Source organism: Hoplias malabaricus, chromosome Y, assembly GCF_029633855.1.
Source record: "Hoplias malabaricus isolate fHopMal1 chromosome Y, fHopMal1.hap1, whole genome shotgun sequence".
NCBI classification, from domain to species: domain Eukaryota; kingdom Metazoa; phylum Chordata; class Actinopteri; order Characiformes; family Erythrinidae; genus Hoplias; species Hoplias malabaricus.
In genome coordinates this window covers 10,773,501-10,796,072 of record NC_089820.1, presented here as the reverse complement: position 1 = coordinate 10,796,072, position 22,572 = coordinate 10,773,501, and the positions used below count along the sequence as shown (strand labels likewise).

The 22,572-nt window shown below is 42.8% G+C and overlaps 1 protein-coding gene across 2 annotated transcripts in view; it reads left to right on the top strand.

The window, feature by feature from the left end:
* The window catches only part of LOC136679662 (semaphorin-4C-like), an 85,017-nt gene that overhangs the window by 12,272 nt on the left and 50,173 nt on the right, over positions 1 to 22,572 (top strand). Inside the window, exon 1 of one of the 2 annotated variants that reach the window (XM_066658311.1) lies at positions 6,975 to 7,047. The exons of the other annotated variant lie outside the window; for it this stretch is intronic. The gene's annotated coding sequence lies outside the window, so the exon portion shown is untranslated. Of the gene's footprint in view, positions 1 to 6,974; positions 7,048 to 22,572 lie in introns of those variants that run through there. 2 annotated transcript variants of the gene reach the window in all.

Here is a 22,572-nt window from a genome sequence, read left to right as displayed (position 1 = left end):
TGAGATACTCGAGCACATCTCAAGCTGCAGGAAAACTGAGTGACACAATGGCACCACTGTTTTAACACTGCTGGACCTGGTGTGTGTGCATGTGTGTGTCTGTGTGTGTGTGTGTGCGTGCACACGCTTCCCCACCCTCTGTGATGTGACCTTTGACACAGACTGGCTATGCTTCACACACCTCCTGTGGCGTCTCTCTCACACACCTCAGAGAGTGAAAAGAGAGTGAAAACAGAAGGACAGGCAGAGAGAGAGAGAGCAAGAGAGAGAGAGAGAGAGAGAGAGAGAGAGAGAGAGAGAGAGAAAGGTGTTTGACAAACAGAACAGAAAGTTCTGTGGAAGTAAGTGAGGGAGCAGTGAGGGACAAGATAAAGGACAGTTGTCGTAAAACAACAAAGTCTGTCAGGAACAAAGGAGAAAAAAAGACACAGAGAGTAAGGGAAGGGGGAGAGAGGGGTAAAATAGACAAAGTAAGAAAAGAGAGAATGAGAGAGATATAGAATATATATATATTTCAATTGTCAATATATATGTGTCAATTTGTCATCTCAATAAAGCAAATTGAACTGAACTGAGAGAGGAATCAGCATAGATTTTCAACTTGATTATGTGCACTCTCTCTCTATGTCTCTCTAGTATATTCTCTCTCTCTCTCTTTCTCTCGGTCTCTATCTCTCTTTTTTTCTATTCTTCTGTCCCCTCTTTTTCCCTCCACTGAGTTTTTGCTTCACTCAATCCCCACATCGAACGCCTCACTGTGTTTGTAATAGAGCTTTTCCACGTGCTGCCTGACCTCCTCTCCTCATCTCTCTCTCTCTCTCTCTCTCCCTCTCTCTCTCTCTCTCTCTCTCTCTCTCCCTCTCTCTCTCTTTCTCCTCTTTCTCTCTCTCTCTCTCTCTCCTCTCTCTCCTCTCTCTCCCTCATCTCTCTCTCTCTCTCTCTCTCTCTCTCTCTCTCTCTCTCTCTCTCTCTCTCTCTCTCTCTCTCTCTCCACGCTGGCAGTAGGCATATGGAACTGTTTATCTAGGAGCTCAGTTTTTGCGCCATTAAGCAAAGTTTCTTTTGGGGGAAAAAATTGTTGCTAGAAAAAGGGAACATCTTTATTGTGATTTGCCTGCGATGAAAGCGAGAGAGTTTGCTTTTGTGTGTACACGCGCCATGTGTGTGTGTGTTAGAGAAGTGTATTTTACCCATGGAAAAGTACTGCCATTTAAGTAACAATAAAAGAAGCAAAGAAGTCAGTTTGAATAAAAGAAGTCCAAAACTCCATGTACATCCAGCATCTGTCAGCATCACGCTCGTCTCGTCTTTTCTTTGGATTCTGTTAGATGCAAAGTGCAATGCTAAACGAGTCTGTCACGTGTATGTCATTATCATCTGTTGGCAACTGCAGGCCCCCAGTCATTTTCATGGGGGACTGTTTCCCATTTGGAACCCGTCAGGTTCCAGAATCCGTGAACGCTCAAGCCCTTTATATAAAATGGTTAAGTAATTGCGTATAACCCATGCACATTGGTGGAGCCCCAAGAACAAAAGACCCAACTCTTACCTAGTGTTCCTTTATAACAATGTAATAATGTAAATTTAATACCAAATACAATGTAATAACATACCATTACATCTTTTTATTAGCTAAGTCAATGTAATCACATACCTGCAGTGCAAGCTGTCTACACCGGCTGTGAGTGTCAGTACATGACATGAATGTGCCATTTTTGATGGGCAGCCCATGTCTGTTTCTGACACATTGTGCTCTGCTTGTGGTAAAGACAGACTATAGTGTGCTACACTCTTCAGCAATGGGCTCAGTAACTTTTTAATACTAACTATATTCACAAAATATTATGATATTGGATTCGGTCAGTATCGCTCAGCTCTAAATGATTTTAGACTTTTAATTTGATATGATTTAGCAGAACTCTAAGTACAGTTTTTTTTGTTTCTGTTCAGTTGTAATTGCTTTGGCAGTGCAGTATGAAAAGCAGACACGCAGCCAATAAAGGCAAAGTGAATTGAGCAGAATTGAAGTGATGGGGGAGAGAGAGAGAGAGAGAGAGAGAGAGAGAGAGAGAGAACCCCCCCCCCCCCCCCCAAAGCGCAAAGAAGATCAATAAATCACGTCAGTGGAGAGAAAGCAAGAGAGCGAGGGATGGGGGAGGGATGGAGAGAGGTAATGGAGAGAGACATGTGGGGAGCAGGACAGAATCAGACGAGTTTTTACCTCTATCCTTCCATCTATCTTAGCCCTCTCCATCCCCCATTCTTCCTTCTCTTACTCGCGCTCTTACTCTCTCTATATGCCTCTTGTTCACTGTCTCTCTCACACATTGTCTTCCATGCTGTGCATGTGAAATTGAGGTAGAGGTCTGAAGTGACTGAATATTGGGTTTGTGTGTGTGTGTGTGTGTGTGTGTGTGTGTGTGTGTGTGGTGTGTTTTTGTTTTTCCAACTCTTTCTCTTTCAATGCTGATTCTATTAGTTATGTCTGTGTGGATTAAATTCATTCCATGTGCCTACCTCGTGCCTGAGGGAGCTTTTATTTCATTAATAAAACCACTAATACAATGGTGTGTGTTTGTGTGTGTGTGTGTTTCTGATGCAGTCTGTGCATATCCTTTGTTCCTACAACACACTCTCGTGTTAAACCATGGCAAAACCTTTCTGTTATAGAAATACTTTTGGCTGTGTTTCGGCACAGCCAAAAGTCGGCAAACATTATTATCATTGTAGAAATATATTTTTTTTTTCAAGACATCAGTATGTTATTACCATGTAGCAAATGGTAATAGATGTGTTATAGATTGTAAACATATTAACATGGTTAATAAATGGTACTAACGGGTATATGAACATTATCACAGAACATGGTGAAACATGGCAAGGGATAGGCAATCCATTGTAATTAACATGTTACTGCATGGTAGTAAATATTCAATAAACATAATTAACGTTAATCTGTAACATATCATATTTTTTTAATGTGATTTGTAGACCAGCTGTCCAAACTGCAAGTTGCGGTTGAATTTGTCAGTGTGGTCACACTCTAGTGCCATTTGCATATTCACCCTGGTTGTCATAGTAACGATTGCATTCATTGATTAGGGTGGGGCAGGCAAAAGTTGGCTTCTCATGGCTTTCTGCAGAAAAACCTTGCAGCAGATATTTCCTGCTCGTATTGGACAAGACAATAAATCAGATTTCAGATCAGCGCAATGTCTGCAGTAGCTTTGTTAATGAGCGGAGCAGCTGCTGATTCTCCAGCAGAGGTTTATTGTAGCTCTAATCAGATCCATCTCAGTCGTACCTGAAGGCTTCATCAGCCCAATCAGAGGGGTTAAATATAGACTTCACCGTACCACTGTAAACGTTTCAATGGAAAATACTTTTTAAGGAACTAAGAGTTTAAAGAGAACCAGCATGAGACTGGTTGAAGAATTTACAATATATGTTTGCTATCAAACCCTCACAGCAATGCTCCTTTGTCCATGCAGCTGTGTGTGTGGACCCAGCTCTTGCTTTTGTTAGTTTGCTGCTTGTTGATTTACTCACGGTTCTCTGAGCACCGTACCGTGGGGTCTGCTCCAGGGTCTGAAAGGTATCACTTTAAAAGCTGTGGTTAAATGTGGGCTGCAGTCGCAGACACACTCACACAGACATGTACTGCATGTAACTGAGCACTGCCACTGTCTCGGCCGATTATAACAGACGTCAACAGTAAAGGTCCAGAGGAGGGTGTTGTTTTCAGTGTGTGAGAGGCTTTGGCATACTTCGTGACTCTGTTGACTCATTTATCGTCTTGTTGTTTTGTTTTTGTTTTTTTTCTCAATTTCTTTGTAGGTGTCGATTTTATATGCGGTGTCACTGAGTACAAAACACAAGCTGTGAGGCTTATATAACACACACACACACACAAAACACAGGCACACGCACACTCACGTGTTGCTTTTCTTTCAGTAGAGGTAATTGCTCTCCAACAGTGACATTGCAGTAGAAGTGTGTGTGTGTGTTTTGGAGTGATTTAGTGCTCACTGTGGTTGGTGTTGTAATTGGGGGCTGAGAGTATTGATCTATTTACCTCTGTGTGTGTGTGTGTGTGTGTGTGTGTGTATGCACATGTGTGTATATCGACAATGCTGCAGGTGGAATGTATCTGCTCACACACCTGAAGCATATTTCATCTGTCTACTACTTTTTTTCTTACATGCCTGGTGTATCACGATTACTCTCTTTCTCTCTCTCTATCACACACAAACACACACACACACACATTGGCTATTGTGTTTTCACTGCTCCAGAGTCCAGTGTTGATCCAGCCGACACTTCGGATTGCCCACAGTGATCTCAGCCTTGTGGGCAGTTGCTCTGCCAAGGAAACCCACTGCAAGAAGCCCCTGTGTAGAGAAGCAGTGCAGTGGTCGAGAGTGATTGGTGTGTGTTCAGCGCTCAGCACCACAGGTGCTACCCCTTCAAAGATGAGCTGTTGTTGCTCCTAGATGTTTCCATTTCACCGTAATAGCACTTGTGCAGGGCAGATCTTACACTACAATCGGACTTGAAGCCCGGGAGGCAGTCTAGCATCAGGTCATGTTTACACTTACTAAGAGCTTCAGTGTGACCCGTTCTGCTGCCAGTGTTTGTGGAGATGTGTGTGGCTGTGTTATTGAAGTCACAGTTAGTAAGGGGTGTGGCTGAAGGGTGCATAATATCAAATCTGGGCTATGGGATATAGGAATGTTCAACCTTCTACTCCAAAATCTTTCCAGAGAAGTAGAGGCAGTAGGGGGCAAACTACCTATCGATACCCTTGGACAGACGGGTGTCTACAGACTTTTGGCCAGTGTAACTGGCTCATGAAGATGTGTTGGTGCTGTCTGGTAGGGATGATGAAGCCTGTCTGGCTTCCATTGATCAGGAGACGTCTGCTCTTACACTCTGCTCAACAAAGTGCTGATGGCGGGAGCCCCTAAATGCATTTGGAGAGAGACACAGAGAGAGAGTGAGTGAGAGAGAGAGAGAGAGAGAGAGAGAGAGAGAGAGAGAGAGAGAGAGAGGAGAAGAGCTAATGCTAATGCTGTCTGTACTGAGCTCATCTCAGTGTTCCATTAGAGCTCGGTTTCAGTCGCCTCAGACTGCAAAGGTAAAGGCTCTTATGAGGAGAGAGATAATGTTACAGGTACAGCCTGATGGAGGTGAATGGGAGAAGAGTGTGTGAGTGTTTGGTGTGTGTGTGGAGAGGGGGTGGCGTTGTGGGGAGGTAGGGGGTTGTTGTCAGTATGTCTGGGTATGTGTCTTTATCTTTATAGGGGCTATCAGTGGATTACAGTAGATCTCTTTGTTCTGTTTATTATTTGGTCTTATCTGCTCCCTGAGACCTCTGAATGCGTTCAGTGGCGTTCGGCACCTAAACAATAGCAGCAGCTCCTTTTAAATCCTATAAATTGTGAGGTGGGGCTTCCTTGGATCAGACCTTTGACCTGCACTTCCCAAAGATAATCTTTAGGAGTGAGATCTGGGGAGTCTGGAGGTCATGTGAACACCTTGAACCCTCTGTCCTTTTCCTCAGACCATTTCTGAAGATAGTGCTGGGCGATGAGCGCAAATCAATATCACGATTAACTGTACATTTTACTGTGATTACGATTATGTTGTTTCTGTATTTTTGACCCTCATGGTTCAGTGACGAGGCTTGTACTGTAAATATGCTCCAGTGTTAAGTATGGGATATGTTTTCTAATGTTGCTGGGAGCTTGTTTCTCTCTTGTTTTTTGAGCACTGTTTAATTTGGTGTGTGATTGTGCTTTAGTCGCTATTTTTCTCGCCGTTTACATTTGATTTTTCTTGTTCAGTGTCAAAACACAGCACGTGCAAACCACAGATGCTGTGTTTTTCTTTGGTACACGCTGCTCGAGTCACTTGGTCTGGCTCGGTGTTTAGGGTGCTTCCATGGGGCAGAATCACGTGACTACAGTTGGTAGTGTGATTTTAAAGGGACAGTACATGAACACACAGTGGGGACATGTCTTCTACCGTCATCAGACCAGACCGCCTTCTGACATTGCTGCTTGGTCCAGTTCTGATGCTTTTGTGCCCAGTGTAGCTGCTCTCAGCAGTGGAGAGAGGACCCTTCATGTGGAGACTATAGTGCACAATTAAAAATGAGGGTTCCTCAAGGGTTCTTTAGCAAAGAAAATGGTTCTGTATAGAACCCTGAACCCTTGCATCAAGAAAGGGTTCTTCAGGTTGATGGAGAACATGCTATACATGGTTCTATATAGCAGCTTTTAGAAAATGGTTCTATACGGCACCAAAAATGGTTCCTCTACTGCTTTAATGTTAACCTCCTAACAACAGAGGAACCCTTATTGGTGCCATATAGAACGGTCTGTGCTCAGGGTTCTATATAGATTCATTTTCTTTGCTAAAAACCCTTGAAGAACCATAATTGTGCAACAGTTAGAAACCACAGCATTTATACACTTTCTTGCCATAACATTAGAAACAAGTATATGATAGAAACAACACCGAAGCCTGGAAATAAGTAATTAACCAAACTTTTTGATATAAAGTGTGTGTAGTGTGTGTGTCTTTATCGCACTCGCATGCTGGCTTTGCTGGATCTGACACGTTCTGAGAGGGCAGGGTACCGTTGGCCAGACTGGCCCTATACGTCTGCTCTGACCAAGACACAACTTTTCAGGTTGCTTCAATGTTCTGAAATGCAGCCTCAAAAGCTGGTCTGAAAAGTGCATTTGCGGTTTCTTTTACGGATTCTCACAGCTGTCTGGTGCTTTTGTGCTCCCAGGTTCATGGTGGATGTCATTGAGGTGGCGAGGAGGTTTCCGCCCGAGTGCTCGTCCTGCTCAGTGCCTCTGAACTGCATCACGGCTATAAAGAGATTACAAAAGGCTGTGAAAATGATTCCGATTCAAGCAAACACCCACTCAGATCTCTCCATCTCATCTGTTTCCATGTGGCCTCTGAGCACCGGAGCATATGTCGTCTAAAGATTATTCACATAACTGGATGGAGTCTAGGGATAATTAACAGGTTAACACACACATAATAACACACATAATTCACACTTTTTACTGAGTTTAGTGACGTATTAGTGGTTTTATCTAAACACAGCGTTACTACTGTTGAGTTCAGAATGTAGATTACTTCTTTTGATATTGGATTTATTAAACTTAACTATTTTGCACTCTGACACTTCTCTCTCTCTCTCTCTCTCTCTCTCTCTCTTGCTCTCTCTCTCTCTCTCTCTCTCTCTCTCTCTCTCTCTCTCTATCTCTATCTCTCACACACATACACATGCACACACACACACACACACAGGTTCACCAGACACACATGCAGAGATCATGTTCAATACTGTACTATCATCATCAAAACTAAAAGATCTAAAAGATCTCCCTGAAAGTTATACTCAGCAAATGAAGAGATTCTAATTAAAATCATCAGAAATACACTGAGATATTATTCATTCATTCATTATCTGTAACCACTTATCCAATTCAGGGACGCGGTGGGTCCAGAGCCTACCTGGACTCATTGGAATCAAATACACCCTGGAGGGGGCACCAGTCCTTCACAGGGCAACACAGACACACACACACACCCCCATTCACTCACACCTATGGACACTTTTGAGTCGCCAATCCACCTACCAACGTGTGTTTTTGGACTGTGGGAGGAATCCGGAGCACCCGGAGGAAATCCACGCGAACACAGGGAGAACACACCAACTCCTCACAAACAGTCACCCAGAGTGGGAATCGAACCCACAACCTCCAGGTCCCTGGAGCTGTATGACTGCGACACTACCTGCTGCGCAACCGTGCCGCCCTGAGATGTTATAAAAAAGTAAAAAATAATGTTTTCCTGTTGCCAGTTTATCACGAATTTCACATTTCACTTGTATATCTCCTGTCCCAAAAGAAAGAGCAAGCACATTAACTTTATTATTATTAAATGTTTCAATCAAAGGAGTTGGTGTGTTCTCCCCGTGTCCGCATGGGTTTCCTCCGGATGCTCCAGTTTCCTCCCACAGTCCACACTCAAAATTGTCCGTAGGTGTGGGTGTGTGAGTGAGTGTCTGTGTCGCCCTGTGAAGGACTGGCGCCCCCTCCAGGGTGTATTTCCGCCTTGCGCCCAGTGATTCCAGGTAGGCTCTGGACCCACCGCGACCCTGAACTGGATAAACGGTTACAGATAATGAATGAATGAATGAATGAATGTTTCAATCAATAAACACTACTAATATAATTATAATTCAGTTGATCCTACATTGATTATTCCTTTTACAATTGAATATCCATTCTTAAAAGCTTCCGTCTTAAAAAGGGGTAATGCTGTTTATCTCGATTAATCAAGATAGCATATTGTTTTTTTGTTTGTTGGTTGGTTTTTATTGATCAACAGCCCAAATGGAATCACAACTTCTCATTTTTTTCTGCTGAAAGTTCTTTGTCACACATAACATTTGTGAGATTTTGAATGGAAGTCTAGTGAGGTGCCTATAAAACTGTCGCTCTTTGCTTGCTTTTCTGTACTTGCTCTGACCACTTTTGGCAGGAACTAACCACTGCAAACAGGAGACACCCTTCAACACCTGATGTTTTGGAGACTCTCTGACCAAAACAATTACCCCCTTGTCAAAGTCACTCAGATCATTACACCTGGCTGTTTTCCCGTCAAACGTTCACTTGCCGCCTAATATATTCCACCTCTCCGCAGGTGCCATTGTAATGACATAACCAGGGCAATTCGCTTGTACTGTTGGGGCTGACCAATGTGCGTGTATCAGTGTGTGTACGGATGTGGAAACATGTGCTGAAAGTATTAGCTGTATAAGCTGTATATTTATATACGGTGTGTGTATGTGTGTGCGGTGTGTGATAATGATACACAACCCTGTGACTCAGACTAAGCTCCAGTTTAGCCGTCACTCTGATACGTATAAGGCATTGACATCATTGCACTCTGACACATCATCCTGTCACACACACACACTTCCACGGTCCTATTCACCCGGATGCTTTACTGCGAATGTGCTGGAGACATTATCCCTTCTATTTAATATCCGCAGGCTTTCCACAAAAGCAGCAGTGACATCATTCACTTTAAAGACGCTGAGCAGCTTGCAGTCTCTGCCTGGGTAATAATTTGCATATTGTCGCTGTCAGAAGAAAAAAGCACGCGACTGCATCTTTTGAAGAACGAAACACCCACTGCTCTAAAACATCAGCTGCCCTTTACGTCGCCTGTACACTGTACAGATAACACAGACTCGAAGCCAAGCCCGGTTCCATGACGGCAGTGAAAACAGTAACAGGATTCATGATCATAGATGTGTAACCGTGTCTGAGGGTGGTGGGACAATAGCGACAGAGACAAACAGTGCTAGGGGGTTTTGCATGGCATTGAGCAGGGTGCGCTTCAGCTCATGTGTAGCTGCTCCAGAGCTTTTCAGTGGAGATTAGACCACTAGATTAACAAATAATACAATAAAAAGCTACAATTTCATTGTTATAAAAGCTGAGTATAAGACATGGAGCTGAAATAGGACGCGCTACTTTGTGTTGTATATTACAGTAATAAAAGTAATTACATTAGTGGGATTGATATTAATTTGTAGCCCCTAGCCCCAGCCTGGGTCATATGTGTGGAGCAACTCTGGTGGTAGTGCTTATGTGCCTCTGTTTGTTTGTGTGTGTGTGTGTGTGTGTGTATGTATGTGTGTGTGTGTTTGTGTGTGTGTGTTATTCTTCTGTTGTGTTGATATTGTGGTCAGTTTTTGTTCCTGTCTGGTTGTACAAATGTGCTTTTACTAACCTGACAAACACACACACACACACACACACACACACACACTGGTATACTCTTGCAAACCACTGTCCTAGACCCTCTCTCTCTCTCTCTCTCTCTCTCTCTCTCTCTCTCTTTCTCTCTGTACCTTCCTCTCTGCATCGTTGGTCTCTGTCAGATCGGCCCTGCCGGAGTGAAAACAGGGGCAGCATGTCCTTACACACACACACGCACACACACAAACACACACAGCAGGTCACACACCAGCGTGTGCATGCTGAGCCTGCCTGATGTTATTGGTGTTATTAATAAAGATGACCTCATCTGCTCCTGTGGGTTCTCTCTCTCTCTCTCTCTCTCTCTCTCTCTCTCTCTCTCCGTTCTTTTTCTCTCTTACCCTCTTTCTCCCCACCTCTCTTTCCCATTTCTCTTTACCCTCTCTCCCTCCCTCACGTTCTTTGTCTTTTACTCGCCTTAGTCCCGCATCTCCCTCTTACTCTCTTGTGCCACCGTCTTATTCCTTGTGGTGTTTTCATCATCCCCCAGACTCGATCCCGCTCTCCTGTCTCCTACTTTCAAGCCTTTTTGGTAATTATTTATTTATTACTTTTTTTGTTACCTGCCCACACCTCTCGTCCTTCGAGCTTTTCTCTACACCTGTGCGCTCTCCCTTTCTCTCTCTCTCTCTCTCTCTCTTTCTCTCCCTGTCTGTCTGTCTCTCTCTCTCTCTCCCTCGTCTTTGTGTCTCTATCTTTCATGTCTGAAACCCGTCACTGTCTGGCACTCTCACATTGGCAGGTGTGCTCGCGGATTCTTTCTGCTCTGGGGCATGTGTGCGGAACAGACCCTAGCCCCGTCCCTTTGTGCTCTTTATCTGCATTATCCATTATAATGCATTAGTTAGAGCCTTAATCAGCAGTGCCCTATTACAGCTGTGCCATGTGCACCGGAGTCGGCAAAGTCATAGATTGGGAACACCTTGCTTAAATGTGTTGCTGCCATTTTTTTTCAAATATAGGTGTTTGGTTTGCTGCAAGCCACTGCCTATAAAACATGATGCTTTGGGTCACATTGCTCAATGCCAGATGTTCACTCCCAGGAAAAAGGTACAGTGGAGGTACATTATTGTCACTAAAACTCCAAACAGCGTAAATGTACCTTTAAAGAGGTTGTGTTCCTTAAAGGTACATTACATTCTATTCTCCAGGAGGAGAGGTTAATATTTATAAGCCTCCATTACACAACTGTGTGAAATAAAAGGACATAATATAAGTCCTGGAGATGAAATTGGGTGTACGTAATCAACACAACGTATGTTCCCAAACTAAAAGTACTGAACATATGTCCTCGAGGGTACCACTACAGTGACAGTGGTGCATAATTTCCCCATAATAACATCAGGCCCTGGAGCTGTGTAGTGATGGAGCACCATTAAACACTTCTGGGATGAGTTGGAGTGGTGTTTGTCATCCAGAACACATCATCCAACATCAACACCTGACCTTATTAATGTTCTCAAGTCTGATTACAGTCCGATCCTCACAGCCATTTTTCAACATAGAGTCTAAAAGCCTTCCCAGATGAATAAAGGCTATTAACAAAGAGTGTGTTAGTACACTTCATTTTAGACGAAACACTGGAAGAGAAGGTGTCTCTAAACCTGTCTCTGCATTATGTCATTTGAGTTTACTCTCACCGTCCAGAGGGATCTACAGCTAGGTAAACAAATGAGTTCATCACAAACCTCACCCCAGTGACCCTGTGTGTGTGTGAGTGTGTAGTGCAGAGATTTATCACGGTTTGGGGACCAAACTGTTCTTAATGTTGTGTGTTGTAGTGTCCAAGTCTCAACCACGTATATTATTACAGTAGTGTTTTAAATTTACTGTGAGGTTATAGGCTAAGGGTTGGGGCTAGGGTAAGGGTTAGGGTTAGGATAGTAGTAGATAAGGTTAAGGTTAGGGCAAGTCCGTAAAAAAAAATCCTTAAAATTTCCAGTAAAATACTGGCAGCTGTGGTTGCCAGAATTTCACCGTAATACGCTCACATTTTTGGCAATCATAAATTTTACATTTAAGGACTGTTTTGTTTACAATACTGTTAAAAAAAACAGATATACACTTTAAAAAACATGGTATTTACATAAAATACATGCCACACGCGGAACACAGGGTGATAGTGAACTTTCCTGACCAACACACGTCTCGACATAACATGCACAGAAACACACACACACACAGTGATCACCCCAATGCAGCCCAAAATCAGTAAGTCTCAAAGACAGAAAAAAAACAAAGAAACTCACAGAAAATATGGAGAAGCAAAGCATACTGGGAGCTCCCTAATGAGTCTCAGCTCCTCCCAGTCTATGGACACTTGTACCGTCCCCAATTGTTTGTGCGTTTAACAGTGAAATAATGTATATTTTACAGTAAAAAGATGTAAAAAATTTGTATTTTAGCTGATAAAAGTATTTACGGTATTTCACTGCTACAGAAACTGTTTTCAACCTTTTTAGAGTTTACAGTCATTTACTGTCATGGTTTTACAGTTTTCCACTGTAAAATTCACAGACATTTTTTACAGTGTGGAAAGCTAGGTAATGTCCCCACAATGCATGAAAACATGTATGTGTGTAAGTTAGTGGGTAAAGAAAGGAAGAAAGAAAGTTCAAAGGAAGGGTGTGTTTGTTTTTCTGCGTGTATCTGTGTGTCAGACAGAGAGAGAGAGAGAGAGAGAGAGCATCAGCGTAAACGGAACAGCATTTGATATTACGGTCACATTCTACTCACTTGTTTGAAGTGAGATTTATTTTATTATTCATAAATTAAACCAGAGAGAGACTTAAAAATATGTGTTGTGTGTGGTGTTTTAGTTTCGGAATTTGTTGGGTTTGTTTGCTTTTCTATTTATTTATTTTTTTAAAGCAATATTCATATATGTTTCACACGATGCCTGCGGCTTTGATATGAGAAGGACTCGGTCTGGAGCCCAGGATTTACTTTACAATTCTCCCCCACTACTCTCTCTCTCTCTCTCTCTCTCTCTCTCTCTCTCTCTCTCTCTCTCATACACACACACACACACACACACACACACACACAGTCAAAAGGAAAGCTGAATCCCCCTCTAGCCTCCCTTGAGTGCCACATGCCCTCGGACCCTCTTGATAAGTTCATAAACCTTCAGACACACAAAGCAATTGCCTGCAGCTCCGTCCGAACCACATGACACCAGCTACTCACTGATGCGCACCCTCACACACATACACACGTATACACACACCCACAAAGAAGTTGCATCGTTGTGTACTGCTGCGTTTCATGGAGTAGCCTTGGCTTGCCAAAGGAGTAGACCCATATTAACGCTGTTTTCAATAACAGTAATTGAGAAGTGCTGTGGGCGTTCAGTCTGCAGCCTTTCACTGCTCGGCACCACTCTATTTTCTATTTATTCTTACCCTTTTTTTTTTACTCCTTAATCTGGCCAGTGGCCTTAAGAACGCCACCTCCTACTCACACACACTAACACACACTCTAACCATCGATGTGTCCAGGGAACCGTGTGTATGATGCATGCGCTTGTGCGTAGAGGTGTGGACTGTTGAAGGACTGGCCTCATTGGCAGGATGCTGGTGCTTGGCCAACTGCATCACCAGGTGTTGGGAATTTCATAGAAACTGCCTGCCACACGCACACGCTAATACACACACACATACACTCACCCACTCACACACACTTACTCACATGCTCACACATTGGCATAGTTAACGGAGTAATGAGTAAAGCCTCCGGCGTTCTCCGAGCCAAGCTGGTGTCAGCTCACATCACAGCGCCAAACTGCTCTCTAACGAGTGCACTACACGTCCAGCAACAGGCTTTCAGTCCGTTCAGAAAGAACACTGGACAGTGCTATTCTCTCAGGACACTAATGGCCTAGTAATGCCTTACTTTCTGGCCAATGTTTTGCCATTATCCTACGACTACTACTACTACTACTACTACAGAAAATATCTTACTACTATCAAGCATGGCACAGTGTTTCATTTATATTTTCCTTGTTGTAGTACTGGCCTTTGCGCGTATAAGCATCACTAAATAAGAAGTCCACAGTATGCAAATGAGCTGCTACCTTGTGACCTGTAAGGATCTGGACCACAGTAGGCTGTATTTACACATTTATTCTCACCTGAGAAGCTTGATATGAGCTACTGGAAGATTTCTGTGAGGATTTGATGGCATTCAGTTCAACTGTCCCTCCAGCTCATCGCATAGGTGTTGGAAGAGGTTCCATCTTTTAAGAGAATGCAGTTCCACTGCTCCACGGCTCAGTGCCTGAAGGCTTTGTTACCAGTGTAGCCCATACTGATGTTTGGCATGGTAACATTAAAGCCACACTAAGTAAGATTTGGTATTTTGCTCTTGGGCTCCCTCTACTGTTGATGAGTGTAAATCACTTTTATAGCACTGTAATGAAAACAAAAGCGGTGTTGGTTTCCTATCCGCTTCCCAAAGTTACATAGTGTAGTTTCTACAGTGCTTTAGCTTTAGAGTAGCAACCCAGAGACTCTATTCTCGATTTTACAGGTAAGTGTAGCATTACTATGACTTTAAAGCTGTGATTCTAAGGTAAATGTACCACCTAGTTTTGCTTTAAACTAATTTGAAGCTGTTCCAAAGCGTTACTTTCACGTCATGGTCGGCTGTAGCGATATTATAAGCTGTATATGCTTAAGACACAAACACACACACACACAATGGGTGGACCCTATATAAGTTGGCCATCTTTAAGATGAGATATCTACCTTGAACCTCTACATCCTGGACACTTAATAAGCTCCACTGACCTTATAGATTCACTGTATTAGACTCCAGTTACAGACTGTAGCCCAAGTGTTTGCACCCAATCTATCAGCCCCCCTCTAGTCCATTCATCACCGGGCAGTTCTGGACCACAGGTTCACTGTGGTCCAGATGTTATTTGGGGATGGACCATTCTCAGAACAGCAGTGACACTGACATTGTGGTGTGTCCTGTTTGCCAACCAGTGTTCGGGCAGTGCATTTCAAGCATCGTGTCTAAGTGAGTTTCAGGGACATAGCAGACTGCTATCACTTCTGATATTGATGGCTTCTTGTCCACTTCCTTTTTTTCAAGGGCTGAAAATAACCAAAGGTCACGCTGACAGCAGGCTTTCCCAGAGGTCGCGACCATATGAATAATTGGCCGCACTCAAGGAGGTCAGAAGTCAGCGTAGAAGTGCTTCCACTCACAAAGACGGCTCACACCCTCCCGTTTCCCCCTGTCCCCCCATCGACAACCCATAATGCTTCTGTTCCATCGGGTTGATATTTATAGTTAGAGGATTGACCTCGGGAGACGGACACAATGGGGACGGTCCCTGGTCAGCGCTTTTCATTTCTTACACCCCTTGGGGCCTTTTGGACCCAAATTGAAGCACAGTACATCCAACAGAGACTTTTATATACAGGAGGATTGAGAAATCATCCAGTCGAGGGGGTGGGGGTGAGGGTCCAACATAAGATGCTACACTGCGTCTTATGGAACAGCACAGAGTGAATAATTTTACAGTTTACAGGCAGTGGACATTAGTTGGTGTTTCCTGAGTGAGTGTGTGAAATGGATGTGATCAACTGGATAAGTGTGTTTGTGTTTTGTGATGAACCTCCAGGGACCTGGAGGTTGTGGGTTCAAGTCCTGCTTCGGGTGACTGTGAGGACTGTGTGTCTGTGAGGAGTTTGGTGTGTTCTCCCTGTGTTCACATGGGTTTCCTCCGGGTGCTTCGTTTTATTGCCACGGTCCAGAAATTCATGTTGGTAGGTGGATTGGCGACTCAAAAGTGTCCGTAGGTGAGTGTGTGAGTGCATGTATGCGTCGCCCTGTGAAAGACTGGCGCCCCCTCCAGGGTGTGTTCCTGCCTCGCGCCCAATGATTCCAGGTAGGCTCTGGACCCACCGCAACCTTGAATTGGATAAGCGGTTACAGACAATGAATGAATAAATGAATTTCTCCTTGTTAATGAAGTGCTCTGTAAGCTCCAGACCCCCTCAAAATCCTCATCAGGATGAAATGGTTACAGATATGAATGAATAAATGAATGCCACATTTTTAAACCAATAATTTAATTTATCATAATTAATCAACCATTAATCTAAGTAGGTCCCTTTCATGTAGCACATATTTTATTTATTATTTATAAATATATTTCAGTGCTTTACTTAGAACAAACAGCACATTTATACATCCCATGTCATACATCCTTCAATGAAAGTATGTTCCACAGATGTGAGACAGATGTGCTGTAATGTTAGATCAGATAAAGAGACAGAGGAGCCTGACTGGTCTTGCACTTACCCAGATAACTGCTGTGATACAGGAGTAAGCTCAAGAATCTCTTCAGATCTTTGTATCGTGATATGTTTTTATAAAACCCATTATTCCAAATTCACATTTTAATCAAGGAGTCAAAACATTGATAGATGAGCACAAACCTCACCCAGGATTGACATATCGCCTTATCATTATTTTAAAAATCACACTGACACCAAGCGCCCTGCATCTATCTGAGATTCTGTAAACATGGCCACCCTGTCCAATTAAAAACACGTATCTCACAAAATAGTAACGATACAGAAGCAAAATAAAAGCTTCTTAACTTTCAATGGAAGTCAATTTAAAAAGATTTGAATCCAAGTAATTTTGAAGCATCCCTATTGGTCGTACAAATAAATAACACGATAACAAACCTTATAAAGTTATTACACAATGTTAGCGAGGAAGCAGGGCTTAGCACATGTCTGCAGAAAATGAATGAAGGATTTGATTAATGCATTCATGAGGATTCATTTCATATCTTTGCAGAAGTTGTTTGGCTTTGATTACCGCATTATTCTTTCATATGTGTGCGGATGTAATTGTTCTTGGCTGTGCACTCTGTCCCTATCTGCTGTAATGTTCTTGTAAATACAAGATGACTCATTTTCCAAGCTCGGAAACCTTGCTAGCAGAACAAGGCGATCCGTTCAAACCCCAGTGAACTTCACTGATTATAGTGATTTATTCCGGAGATTTACAGCAATTTTTTTGTTTTTTTATTTATTTATTGATTTTTTTTTATGAAATGGAAAAAGAAATCTTTTCTTGGTGTTCTTATGGTAAGGGGACTGTGATTTGTATTTGGGTGATTACACCAGAGGGTAATTTTATAATGACAGTTTTAAAATCGTTCTGAATGGTACCATATTTTCAATACTTCAAAAACCATAATTACAGCATCTTTGTTTGGGAGTGTTTTGTAGTTAGAAATGGGAGAAATATCTTTATAAAAACAATAAAACCTTGTTTTTCCATGTTTTTATTATATTGTTTATTTTGTTTTTTAAGATGCAAAGCACTCCATGGAACCGCCTTGTATCTCGTTTACTCACATACTTTTAGCATGTTTAAGAACTGCTTCACATTGGGTACTAGACTGTGCTTCACATGAAAGACACTGTGCTTTAGTTCATCCAGTACATTAATACATTAAGTTTGACCACTGCAGCTTAGCCATCGATGTTAGCTAGCATAATCTACACTGTATGCCCCTTATGAGTGAATTTGGCGGCTACGATGTGCAGTCATTGTGGACACGTGCACATGTAGCTTGTATACCCTTCATAAAAAGCTTGACAAAACATGGGACAGTATGGAGCAGACACACATGAGCCTACACGGTAACCATGCCCCATTCCAATCATGAGCTAGAGAGGGCTGTGGAGCTGTGGGACTGTGTTTGCAGAGACTGAGCTCCATCAGGTTCTTTTAGGAGGAGTTGGAGTGGTGTTTGTGACTCTGAGCTAATCACACAACACCAGTACTTCACCACACTGAAGCTCTCAGGGCTGAACGCCATCATTTTCTCTCCAAAAAATAAATAAATAAATAAATAACAACAAAATCCAAAACCGGTGTACCTAGAGTAATGCTTTGGCAGTGAGCACTGTCCACAGATATTTGATCGCCTTGAATGATTGAATATGTAATTTGTATTTTAACAGTCTTAATGAGCAGTAATGGAGAGGTAGCATGGGGGATGTAGAAGGCTTAATACTGCCTTAAGAGAATTAAAAATAGCAGCAAACAAATAAGGAAAAATCTGATGAGCTCTGGTATTGTTGATCATGAAAACTGAACCTCAGCACACCTCAGCAGTGTAAGTCCAGGGCTCAGCATTGAGCTGATTAGCATTAGCGACAGCAGCTAATGAATCATCTGCATTACAGAGCAGTCGTCGTCAATTTAGACACGTAATGGAAGGGACAATTTAATTCCGTTGGAGGTCTGTGCATGTGTGTGTGTGTGTGTGTGAGAGAGAGAGAGAGAGATTCTCTGCAGGTGAGGGGGTTGGCAAATTGGCGCGAATTTATTCATAACCAGGGTGGATTTTTTTTAAGGGCTCGGCTGGAGGAATTAGTTTAGAGCTGAATACGGGTCATTTCCTGTTAAAGTGAGCTTTTTAAACGCTGCAGAATGATACACATATTCATGAGAGACTTTGGCGGGGTCACAGTGTGTTGGAGTGTGTGTGTGTGAGTGTGTGTGTGTGTGTGTGTGTGTGTGTGAGTGTGTGTGTGTGTTTATAATGTATTTCACTTTCTTTAGGTTTTTTAAAGGATAGGAACCACAAACAAAAAAGATGCACATACAAAGTAGTCGCATTTGTTTGAAATGTGTCCACATGAAGTCTTTATTCTTTTTTTTTGGTTTATTTTTGCCATCACACCCAAGCCCACACTGCATTCATGTGGAAATGAGGTACACCTATCTATCACATCAGTTCAGCACATCACACTTTTCTTTGTACTTCTCTGAACCGAATGCTGCTTTCACTTTTTCCTTCTGGTCTCTGTGGCTGAGGTCAGCATTGGGTTAGGGTTAGACATAACAGCAGTTAGCTGCAGGAGTGCAGATCAGTGGAAAACTCATATAACGGTAGTCGCTGAAGAAGGAGTGTGTTTGTGCTGAAAAGCTGAAGAACAGCTGCTCTCAAACTAACACTATAACACTGTGCAGGTGTTTTTTAAATCCACTTCAAATCCCCCCCCCCCACACACACACTCACTCACACACACACACACAGCTGACCTACCTCACGTGTGTTTGATTTTGGAGTTTAAAGGGGTGTGTGTGTGTGTGTGTTCATGTGTGTGTGTGAGTGTGTGTGTGAGAGAGAGAAAGAGAGAGAGAGAGGTCAGACAGAGAGATTTGTGCAGATTTGTGTAGGTCGTTTTGGTTTACTGCAGGGTTCAAACCCAGGTGCCAGAACACACAAAGCAGGTTTAAACACTTTAACAGACACTGACACACACACACAGGAGCACCCCTAGAAGGATGGTGTGTCTGATTATGGCCTAAATTGAGTTTGCAGGTCATTCGATTAAAGTAATCTGATCAGAGTTCATTTCATGTGCGCTTGCATGCAGCTTTAAAGAGCAGTGTGCTCTCTCTGTGTGTGTGAGTGTGTTTTCCACTCGTTCCCCTCTCCAGTTTGACGTGGCACTGCTGTTTTGTTCCTCTGTGTCCACACCACACTCTCTGACACTGGAGTCACTTTATTGACTGCTCAGCAGCAGCACACTTCACTCCAATGTCACTGACTGTAAATACATTCATACACAGCTCAGCTCCTTCTCTCCCTCTTTCTTCTTTCTTTCTTGGTGTCTTTGCTTCTTTCTTTCTGAATTGTCTATTTCTATTTCTCCTTTTTTCACTCTTTTCCCTTCCTTTATTTCTTTCTCTATCCTGTCTATTCGCTCTGCCTCCTTTTTCTCTTCCCTTTCTCTTCCCTTTCTCTCAGCTTATATCACTGTTTGCCCTCATTATATTTATTTTAACCTTATTTTTCTTCTACTCTTCCCTCTGTCTCCATTTGTTCTCTCTCTCTGTCTCTTTCTTTATTGCTGTTCTGGCTCTTTAACTTTTATCTACGTTATATCTGTTTTGCTTTTATTCACTCCAGTACTAAGTTTGTCACTTTGTTTATCCCTTCATCTCTCTGTCTTCATTTATGTCGCTTTTCTAGCACTTCCTCTGTCTTGTTGTTCCTTTTTCACCCTGTCAAACACCTTTCTCTATTTCACATCTTTACCTCTCTCTCTCTCTCTCTCTCTCTCTCTCTCTGCTCTCTCTCTCTCTGTGCTCTCTCACCTGAGGAGAGGAGAAAATGAAGGATTTGAGATGCTCATGATTCAGAGCAATGCTATAGATTACATCCAGCTTAAACACACACACACACACACACACACACACACACAAACATACATCATAATAACAATGCCATATGTCGATAGGGAAGAAGTAGAGGTCTTCTTTGGTTTACGACTGTTATTTGTAACGTTCTGTGTTTATTAGTTCATCTGTTTTTACATCTGCCACCAATCACTATCTCACCATTCACTCCAACAAAGCACGGAGACACGGAGAGGTGGGGTAAAGAGGGGGAATTGAATTGAGAGAGAGGGAGAGAAAAGAGACAGTTTTACTCTTCATCTTTTAAAGTGGAACATTAACTTGATTGGAACAAAACTAGCCTCCTCTTATTTCACGTTCTCTCTCAATCTGTGTGTGTGTGTGTGTGTGTGTGTGTGTGTGTGTGTGTGTGTGTGTGTGTGTGTGTGTCCCAACCACTCTCCAGACCATTTTGACCTTCAGTGAGGTGTTGTATGTATTTTTCTAGACAGACCAAGAGCCTCCTCATCATCTGTGACATCACGGCAAAAGAGAAAAAGTGAGGGACATATAGAAGATAACTCATATAAACTGTAAATGAAGTTCGGTGTTTGGAAGTCTGAATGTGTGTGTGTAGGGGGGGGGGGGGCTTATTTAATTTTATGTGTTACCGTGGAGATTATAGAGCTTATGTGTGTACAACTAACTTACCTTATCCAGGGGTCCCTTTGTGAGGATGTTGATTATTCATATCTCTCTCTCTCTCTCTCTCTCTCTCTCTCTCTCTCTCTCTCTCTCTGTATGTGTGTGTGTGTGTTTGTGTGTGTGTGTGTGTGTGTTTGTGAGAGAGAGAGAGAGAGAGAGAGAGATCAGAGAAAAGAGACTGAGAAAATGGTTGAAGAAGGGGTTTCTGTTTGAAAATGAAGATAGAAAAGAACGAGAGGAAGCAGACTGGGTCTGAGCTCATGAGCAAGGGATAGGGAAAAGAGAGGGAGGACGAGAGAGGAATGGAACAGAGAAGAGGACGAACAGAAAGAGCTGAAAATTACAGGCATCGCGAGGAGCTGCTGGGAAAAAAGAAAAAGAGGGAAAAGAGATTTGTTGCCGAAAGAAAGAGGATGGAGTAGCTGCATGGACAGAGAAAGTGAGAGTGAGAGAGAAGAGAGACAGAGGGATGGAGGGCAATAGAGGGGGATGGTAGAGAGGGGGATCGGAGTGGAGGAGTGTGGCGGAGGAGAAATCGACGCTAAATTATTGTTGTGTGCGTGGTGGGTGTTGTGATGAAATAAGCATTTAGATTCTACGGCTCAGACTTGTGCAAATTGCTTCAGATAACAATGCCAGACAAACAAGAGGAGTCATTTGTATCCCTCACACACACACACACATATACAAAAAATGTGATATCCTTTTCTCCCTCTTCTCTTCTCTCAGCTCAGAAAATAGCTGGCTCTGTCTTTCTCTCTCTCTCTCTCTTTCTCTTTCTCTCTCTCTCTCTCTCTCTCTCTCACACACACACACACACACACACACACACACTTTCTTCCTTTCTCCTTTCTCTGTCCCTTTCTTCCTTAGTCTCCCTCCCTCTCCTCTCTTCCTCATTCTCTCTTTCGCTACATGGCCAATAGTTTACGGACACCTCATCTCTGCAGAAACAGCTTCTACTCTTCATCAGTGTCTCTGTGAGGATTTGATAGCATTCAGCCATGCGATGTGATTGTTAGCGAGGTACTGATGTCCGATGATTAGTTCTGAACGACATATGCCACTTTAGGCTCATGTGCTACTTCCAAACAACCCGTTTGATATCGTGGTATTCTAAACCGTGTTCACCAACACTGGCCATAAACTTTTGGGTTACTGTGCCTTTAAGAATGGCCACTGCAGGCCCAAACACTCCTTATAACATCGGTGTAAATGGGGGCCGGCAAAACTGCTGGATGTATATACATGAGCCATGTTTTATGACATCACTAAGATAATGCATTCAGTGTTTTTGCAGCTCCTCTTCTTGATGTGTGCGGAGGGATTTGAAAGAAACTTTTCCATGATATAGGATTGTTAATGCTGAGAAGGCTTTTTTGGTGCCTATTTTGGAGGTACAAGGTTGTGTTACACTGGTGATGACACAATATACATCCCAGACGCTTGCACAGCAACATAAATATAGCCATCTCCACCTTAACACTTCATACACAGAGACTCATGCCCTAACACAGAGGATTCTACATCAACCTGATACACCTCTTACTGTCATCTCATCCTCACTCCGAATCCAACCCCACATCCTCTATCGATCACATCTCCTGCCTTTCCTTCCTTTCCCCGTATCTTATCTATCTCTATTTCTATATCTCTCTTTATATTTCTCTCTCTCTCTGTCGTTCCGATTTTACTATTTTTTCAGTTTCCTCTGTATTCTCTCTCTCTCTCTCTCTCTCTCTCTCTCTCTCTCTCTCTCTCTCTCTCTCTCTCTCTCTCTCTCACACACACACACACACACACACCTCTGTGTCTTAGTCTTTCCCTCTTT